The sequence below is a fragment of the Aulostomus chinensis genome, chromosome 1 (genome assembly GCF_037954235.1).
Source record: "Aulostomus chinensis isolate RoL2024-O1b breed Wild chromosome 1, RoL_Achi_v1.0, whole genome shotgun sequence".
NCBI classification, from domain to species: domain Eukaryota; kingdom Metazoa; phylum Chordata; class Actinopteri; order Syngnathiformes; family Aulostomidae; genus Aulostomus; species Aulostomus chinensis.
Window position 1 is genome coordinate 2,579,379 of NC_141320.1, and position 8,267 is coordinate 2,587,645.

An 8,267-nucleotide genomic window follows, 5' to 3' on the forward strand; every position below is an offset into this window, starting at 1 on the left:
TTCTGTCTCAGCAGTAAAGACCAATCCCACAGCTCACGTGAAGCATCAGGTCCTCTGTGAGAGGTGGGAATCCAACCAGGGACCTTTAGATCCACACCAGTCTTCCCTGACCTCATAGAAACTGGAACCTTTCAACAAATAAATTCAAATTCAACTCAGCAGCAACTCTAGAACAGTTGCTAACTTGCTAATTCCTGTTAGCTCCAGATCAGACAATGCAGGCTCACCTTCACGCTTGGTTGTACGACCGTCACCAGTTGAAGCTTCTCTGGTTCAACAAACTCTGGGGACTCAAGACACAAGTCAGCACCGGTGCAGGTCCAGATCCAGATGTTAGCTGAGGGGGACAATGGCTTAAGGGAGCTCCAGGGAGCTGGTTTGAACTGGTCCCTCATCTCTGTGAGTAGAAACCATCTGAGGTGGAGGGGGAAGATCTGCTTTGACCTCCCGATCTCCCAGTAAAGCCAGTATAGATGTTGAGCTTGGAGGAGTTGATGGCCTCCTTCATCTTCTTGTTGGAGGTGTTTGCTAAACTCAGCACCACCACAGATCAGAGGAAAGTCCACTTGTCAGCTGGACACTGGAGTTTCTTGTGACCTGCAGGATCTTAGTTGTGGTGGCAGCAGGCCTGTTCCAAGAGCTTTGCTCACATTCCTGATCAGGCTTCATCATGGTTCTGGACCACTGAGTGATAGAAGCTGATCCTGGGGGTGGACTGTCTTTAGGGGGCTGAGGTGTCTGGTGGTCTTGGTGGACCCTCTGCATCTCAAGCTGAGACCACAGAGTCCTGTGTTCTTGAGTCATTGTCTATAGTCTCTGTTGTTGGAGAGCTCAGTGTGGTCCCTGATGGTCTAGTGGCTAGGATTTGGCGCTTTCACCGCCGCGGCCCGGGTTCGATTCCCGGTCAGGGAATGAGTTATTTAGAGGTTGAGGGAGAGGTGATCAGGTGGTCCACATGATGGTGGAGGTGATGAACTGTGAATCCATCATGGCTCCACTCTCACCCCCATTGTAGTGTTCTTGGTTCACTCTGCCATGGCCCCACGTTGAAGGGTGACTGTCTCATTCAGGTTCAACCCTTTGTTAGACTCTATTAAGTCACTGACTCCTGCAAGGACAAACTCTGTAATCTTCCTTCATAGCTTTGGTTCCTTGCAGCACAGAAAGTCCATTCACTGATGTAGGAACTGGAAAACTTAGAGCTCCAGTCCTCGGTTCCTTGCTCCAAAGAAAGGAGGGAAATGCAATCAATGTTGAATTCATTTACATTTCTTATATTTGATCAAAGCTAGAACTTAAGAAGCTGCCATCGACCTTGATGATCAACTCCTTCACTGTGTAGTTCAAAGTCCCTGGTTTGATTTGTGTCAGGACTTCAGAAGCTCCAATCCTCTCTAAGTTCTAGTGAGAGTGGAAGAGATTATAAATGAGAGAAGCAGGGCCCTCACTCAGAACTGAACCAGCTCAGTTGGGAGAGCCTTAGACTGAAGATCTAAAGGTCCCTGGTCCGATCCCAGGTTTCAGCAGAGGCGCAGCATTGACTTTACTTTCCAGTGGAGGAACTGCAGACATGAAGGAAACTAACATCTTGTCCTGTGCATTCTTGTGACATTCAGGACATTTTTGGAGCCTCTTGTTGGATTTTGCCACAGAGAATCAGAGCCAATCAAAAGCATGGTGGACTTTAACATGGAGGACTGAACAAGTCAAGAAAGCATCAGTTTGACCTTCACAGGTGTTTCTGTTCCTGTCTCAATGCTGTAGAAAGAGCCTGAGGAGCTCAGACGGTAGAGCATCAGACTTTTAATGTGAGGGTCCAGGGTTCAAGTCCCTGTTCAGGTGCTGTGGAGGTTCCAGTGTTTGACAACATGGTACTGGATGAAGCTTAGTGTTGAACAAACTGTCAACATTAAAAGTAGAAGTGTTCTTGTCTTGCCACTGTGAGACAGTCGCTAGAAAAGTGACCACTAATAATTTCATGTGGCATGCAATTAACAAAAGACCTACATTGATGGTCGAGGGGGGTGGAGCCTATCCCAGCATCTACAGGCCAGAGGTGGGGTTCACCCTGGACAGGTCGCCAAAACCATTCACACTCACATCTACAGTCAATTTAGAGTGTCCAATCAGCCTCATCCCAAATTACATGTCTTTGGACGGTGGGAAGAAGCTGGAGTACCCAGAGAGAACCCACGCATGCACGGGGAGAACATGCAGATTCTGCACCCGAGCCTGGACTCAAATCCAGAACCTTCTTGCTGTGAGGCCACATTGCTGACCACTAAACCATCATGCTGCCGTGGTCTCATATACTTTTCTAAATTGTGTTTCTTTCATGTCCTCCTGAGATCAAAGACAGAATTCTAGTTACTGTCAAAGCCCTGATGACATCATCAGGAATTCTGACTTTGATCTGGAGACTCTTGCTTTAATCTGAATTTGATCTGACTAATGTTTTAGTTTAGGTTGCATGAAACCGACCACCTGATTTCTCCTGATGGACTTGTGACCTGTCCAGGGTGAACCCTGCCTCTTGAACAATGTCACCTGGGATCACCCCCCCCCCCGTGACCCTTAAAGGATAGAACAGAAAGTGGATGGAGGGATGGACTCAACACTGAAATCAGCTGATCTGATCCACATTCTAATGTTTCCTGTCCCTCTTTAGGAGTCAGTGAGAATAGTAGTGTATATAATAATGTATATCCAACCTTGTAGTATCTTTCCAAAGCTTTTAGTATTTCTTCTTGTTTCTACTTGTAGTTTTAGTGTCTGGATCTTTTCTTTTGATGTCCTGCTGTCTGCTCTTTGCTTTTGGAGCTTCCTTCAACAACTACCAGGCCTCCTGGGTACTGTAGGAAACATGGTCAAGTTCTTCTGACTTCTCCAGGAACGTCCTGCTCACATTGGTCTGTCTTCATTTTGACTCCTCCCACTGCCACAATGACCAGCCTTTATACTCTTGGTGACTGGGGCCCTGGTTTCTGCAGGCCTCAACACCAGCCTGTGGTTGTGAGCAGGGCAGAACAGAACTGACAGTATCTCCCATGCAGGACCTGGGTCAGCACCTGCTGCCAGCTGGGGCACCGCTTTAACCTGGACCCCTAGAAGATCTTCTCCAGGAACTCGCCTTTTTGGTTCCATCAAGGCCTGAGAGGATGGTGAAGAGTGATCCTCCACCAGGCAGCACAGTCAGCAGCAGCCATTTTGTTCCACTAGAATCAAGTATGATAGTGACAGACTGGTGAGTACTTGCTAACTAACACTTCCTGTTTTTGTTGCTATTCTTCCATGAATGTGCTCATGTTGGCTGGTCCCCAACCACAGTTTCAAAGCCATGATGACATCTTTCATCAACAATCAGACTTATTTTTTCTCTATTAGGACAAATAAGGTTTCAACTGACACGGCTGGCCAACGTCCTGGAGTTCATTCAGCCTGGAGAACCAGGTGCTGGTTCCTTCTTTTACCAGGCAGGAACGGGCAGCAGATCCAAGATCAGTAGGTGCGGATGTCTGCTTTGACTGGTAGGAGGAAAGAGAGCAGGAGAGCTGGTCAGAGACTCTCTGACCAGGGTCAGGGGTCAAGGGTCTCTGTTGTTGGCTCCACCCCCTTTAAGGAAACCACCAGGAAGAGGTGAGGACTGACCGTGACGACTGAAACTGCCACATTTACATGAGACAAACTAGATCAACACTAAATACCAGGCCTTGCACAGTGACTCCCACTGACTGACACTGGGGTCTTCATTTTCCACAGGCAGGATGGCCGGTCCCCCTGTGCTTCCCAGGTCCCTCCCTGGAACACATGGCATAGAAAATGTTTCACATGTTTGCTGATTCAATAAACCTCACCATTAACATGTGTGTGATCCTCTAATTTACATAAACTGTTAATACCAAGACAAATGCTACCTTCAATTAATCATTCATGTCATGGAACCCTTGGTCTCCATTACATTGGTCAACCAGAGAAGCTTCAACTGGTGACGCTCATTCAACCATGATGAAGGTCAACCTGCATTATCTGCTGTGCTCCTTAACAGGGGAATTAGCTCAAATGGTAGAGTGCTAGCTTAGCATGTGAGAGGTAGAGGGATCGATCCCCTCATTCTCCAGAATACTTCAGCTTGTTCTGTTGATCAGAGGAGCTGCTGGGGGATGAATGCTGATGTTTGTCCACTGCTGTGATAAAGTGTCCCCTTGTTACTGAGATGTGAATGAACACCTGCTCAGGTCAAAGCTGCAATGAAGTCAGGTCATCACCCTGTAAAGCACCAAATAACAACAAAAGTTACACTTTACAAGTAGAACAGGTCCAGTTCAACACTCCTTAAATGAATTTACACCCAACAATTCGTCATGAGCAAGCACATCCTAGCTTAGGCCCAACTTTTCTTGGCGCTCTCCCAGATGCTTGGGAGCTGCTGGGGGAGCGCTAGTTGGGCCTAAGCTAGGCGCTAAGCTAAGGTGGTCTGCACCAGCTAGTGAGGGTTGGCTAGCTCTCGCAGCTTTGGTGCAGAGCCGCTGCAGGTCCAATTCAACATCGCTAAGCCTCACCTCCAACACAACAAGAAAACTACATTTAACACACTTATCAGTGTCACTAAAGGAGGCAGAGGAGGAACAAAACATGTGGCACTCTGAGCAGGAGAGAGGAGAACAAGAGGGAGAAGCCATCGTTAGCTTAGCGTGTTCACAAGGCAGAAAGACTGTTGCTACCAGAATGATGGTCTTTTAAACTTCAGCCAAATAAAGCAAGTAGGTATTAATTTTTGGTGGGTAATTAGTCAATGAAATAAGGAATCAGCAGGGAGGATCACACTTTAGCGAGCACAATGAAGCAAGGCTCTACGTTCAGCAGCACAGAAAAAGGACTTGAGGTCACACGCTTCCTGCAACCAAGGTCAAAAATCCAGGACGGACAAAGGGGAGGACAACAAAGACAAAGACACAAGAAACAGAGATAATAACCTTAAACTCCATAACAACCATAACAAATATAACCATACAGAACATATATAACAAATATAACAAGAAAGGCATAAAAAGCTATGTCACCTCTGGTCAAATACCCTGATTTGCATTTGTGTCTCTCACCATTTTCATTTTCATGTTAAAGCCTCCAGAATGAGGGGAGGGGTCAGGGGCAGTTTTCTGTGTTGTCTGCAAACTGAATTACAGGAAACCTGAACTTCCACTCTCAATGTATCCAATTGATGAATAATTGTTTGATCCATACATAGATAACTTGTAGTTATTGCACACACACACACACACACACATTTTGTGAAACAACTCAGGAGTCATCAGGTGTTTTACTCAGAGGGATTCATTCATGATAAATGAGCATGGAGGAGACCCAGTAATCATCAACACAAGCGTCACATGAGCAGGTCACCACCCACTTTTATTGATTGGTTCTTGTAAGAATCACTCCTAACGCCATCAGGAGGTCATTTTTTGTCCTGCCCTGTCTCAACTGTTGCCTGAGTCATTGTGTATCCTGGCTGCATTCAGTGCTTTCACCGCTGCAGCCCAGCATGATTGGCTGTCAGGACAGGTGTTATTAAGAATGGTAGAGGGGACAGTTTTGGCAGGACAAGTTGCTCCACATTCAGGAGATGGTGGGAATTTTAAAGGCTGGTGACAAACTCCTTCATTGTGTGTGGTTCAGAGTCCCTGGTTTGATTGCAGCTTTGACCTGAGCAGGTGTTCATCCACATCTCAGTAACAGGGGACACTTTATCACAGCAGTGGACAAACATCAGCATTTATCACCCAGCAGCTCCTCTGATCAACAGAACAAGTTAAAGTATTCTGAGAATGAGGGCATGGATCCCTCTACCTCTCACATGCTAAGCTAGCACTCTACCATTGGAGCTAAGTCCCTGCTAAGGAGCAGCAGATGATGGAGGTTGACCTTCATGCAGGGTTGGATGACCTTCACCAGTTGGAGCTTCTCTGGTTGACCAACATGTGGAATCTCTGTCAATACTCCAGTGGTGGTTTAAGTGGTGACAATATGGGTTAGTGACTGGGAGTGAGTGAGTGTGTGTGTGTGTGTGTGTGTGTGTGTGTGTGTGTGTGTGTGTGTGTGTGTGAGTGTCAGTGTTGTGTCAGGATGGCGCTACACTCCCCACCATGAGGGGCAGTGTGGCAGACGATAGTGAGTGGTCACCTAGCAGTAGACCTGGTCCGACCCTTCTCCGTCCTTTCCACTTCCTCTCCCTCCTTTACGGAGCCGACAGCCGTGCGTGGTGGCGTCTCGCTGGTCAGCAGATCGGTTACAAACAAAGGTGTGCATGCTTGCTCTGTTCCATTATTCAGTGTCATGGGCCCCATGTTTACTCCAGTTTTGCTCCGTCCAGCGGTGTGGTGTTACCGGGAGCTGGGCTGTCTCCCTTGGGCCGGTGTGTGCGTGGTGCACTTTCTGTGGGTAAGACGCGTAGTTGTCTGCCTTTCATATCAAGCTGCCGATGGTCTGTGGTGTTCTGATTATCCTCTCCCGGCCATCGTTTGTGTAGTCTGGGCTGCGGGCTTCCTCCTCCTGCCTCATCTGACGCCACGATTCTGCTCTCCGGTAGGAAATGTTTATTCTTAGCTTTTGTTATTCTGTAATGCCCTTCATCCACATTTTAATTAGGTGAACTTATTTATTTTGCAGTGCGCAGCCGTCAATTGCTGCTGTGAGCCTCGCTGTTGTTTTGGTTCTTCTTCTCTTCTCCTCGTCTAAAGTCTGGATTCTTGCTGATTCGGCTCATAACGGCTCTGCTCCCAGTAACGGCGGTTAAAGCCGTGCACTACGGCCTTTATAAGAGCCTCAACGTGGGCCAAGAGAGGGCATCCCGACCCTCATCGGCGCTGAGCCATCCCCCTTGGAGACTGGTTTTAATTAGAGGGGCAGACATTTCCTTAATTACTTGAGTTTATTCCTTTTCAATTTGTTATTTCTTTCTTTGAATTATTATTGTTAGTTTTTGTGGGTTACATTTGATTTATTGTTTAGAACCCTTATTATTATTATTATTATTATATTATTGTTATTATTATTATTATTATAGCCTTTTGCTCCCCATTTTGATCATTTGGATTTAAAATAGTTTCTGTTGGGTTATTTGTGGTAGTGATATTTAGTTCGTGTGTGAGGGTTGCCTTGATTTCATGTTTTTGATGGTGTTCTTTTCTTTTCTTTGACAGGTGTTGAGGGCCCAGAGTGGCAGCGGTCCCCCTGGTGGTGGTTCCTTATTCATGTTTTTTTGGTTTGCTGTGTCACGGGTGCAGTGTAGTTTTTTTGGATCCCTCCCCTTTTCGTTACCGCTGTCGTGGTAAGCCCCAGCCCTGTCCCCTTTTCCTTTTGGTCATTCCTCTTGCACTCCTTATTATATCCATTGGTATTCATTTAGTCTGTTGCTCATTTTAAACTATTTTTCTAATAAAAGTATTTTTATAATTGGAAATCACGGTCCTGTCCTGTTGTGTCTCTCGAACTGTGTGCCTTTGTTCAAATAGAAGCCTGGTCATTTTGAAATTTTGTTTATATCCTGGGGTGAAAGCCCCCAGGTGGCGTTGTTGGCAACTGTTATCCACCGCTCGCCTTGCCACAGTACGAACCTCAAAATAATGCGACAGTGATGTTGTAAGAATTGCTAATGAACTCAAAATGATGCTAACAGTAATGGAGTGAACGTTTCGAATACCGTCAAAGTGATGCTGACAGTCATGTAGTAAGAGTTGCTTAAAACCTCAAAATGATGCTGACAGTGATGTCGTAAGAATTGCTATTGAACTCAAAATGATGATAACATTAACGTAGTGATAATTGCTAATAAACTCAGTGATGCTTACAATAATGTAGTGAGTGTTTCGAACAACCTCAAAGTGATGCTGACAGTCATGTAGTAAGACTTGATACTAACCTCAAAATAATGATACAGTGATGTAGTAAGAGTTGCTACGAACCTAAAAATAATGCGACAGTGATGTCAGAAGAGTTGCTGATGAACTCAAAATGATGCTAACAGTAATGGAGTGAAAGTTTGGAATAACCTCAAAGTGATGCTGACAGTCATGTAGTAAGAGTTGCTATGAACCTTAAAATAATGCAACAGTGATGTCAGAAGAATTGCTAATGATCTCAAAATGATGCAACAGTGATGTCGTATGAACTGCTAAGGAACTCAAAATGATGCTAACAGTAATGTAGTGAAAGTTTCGAATCACCTAAAAATGATGCTGACAGTCTTGTTGTAAGAGTTGCTAATGAAC

The 8,267-nt window shown here is 45.7% G+C and overlaps 1 non-coding gene across 1 annotated transcript; it reads left to right on the forward strand.

Annotated features, from left to right (window-relative positions):
- Positions 1-840: 840 nt before the first annotated feature.
- Positions 841-912, forward strand: trnae-uuc (transfer RNA glutamic acid (anticodon UUC)). Its single transcript has one exon. It is a non-coding gene; the product is annotated as a tRNA-Glu (tRNA).
- The last annotated feature ends 7,355 nt before the right edge of the window (positions 913-8,267 follow it).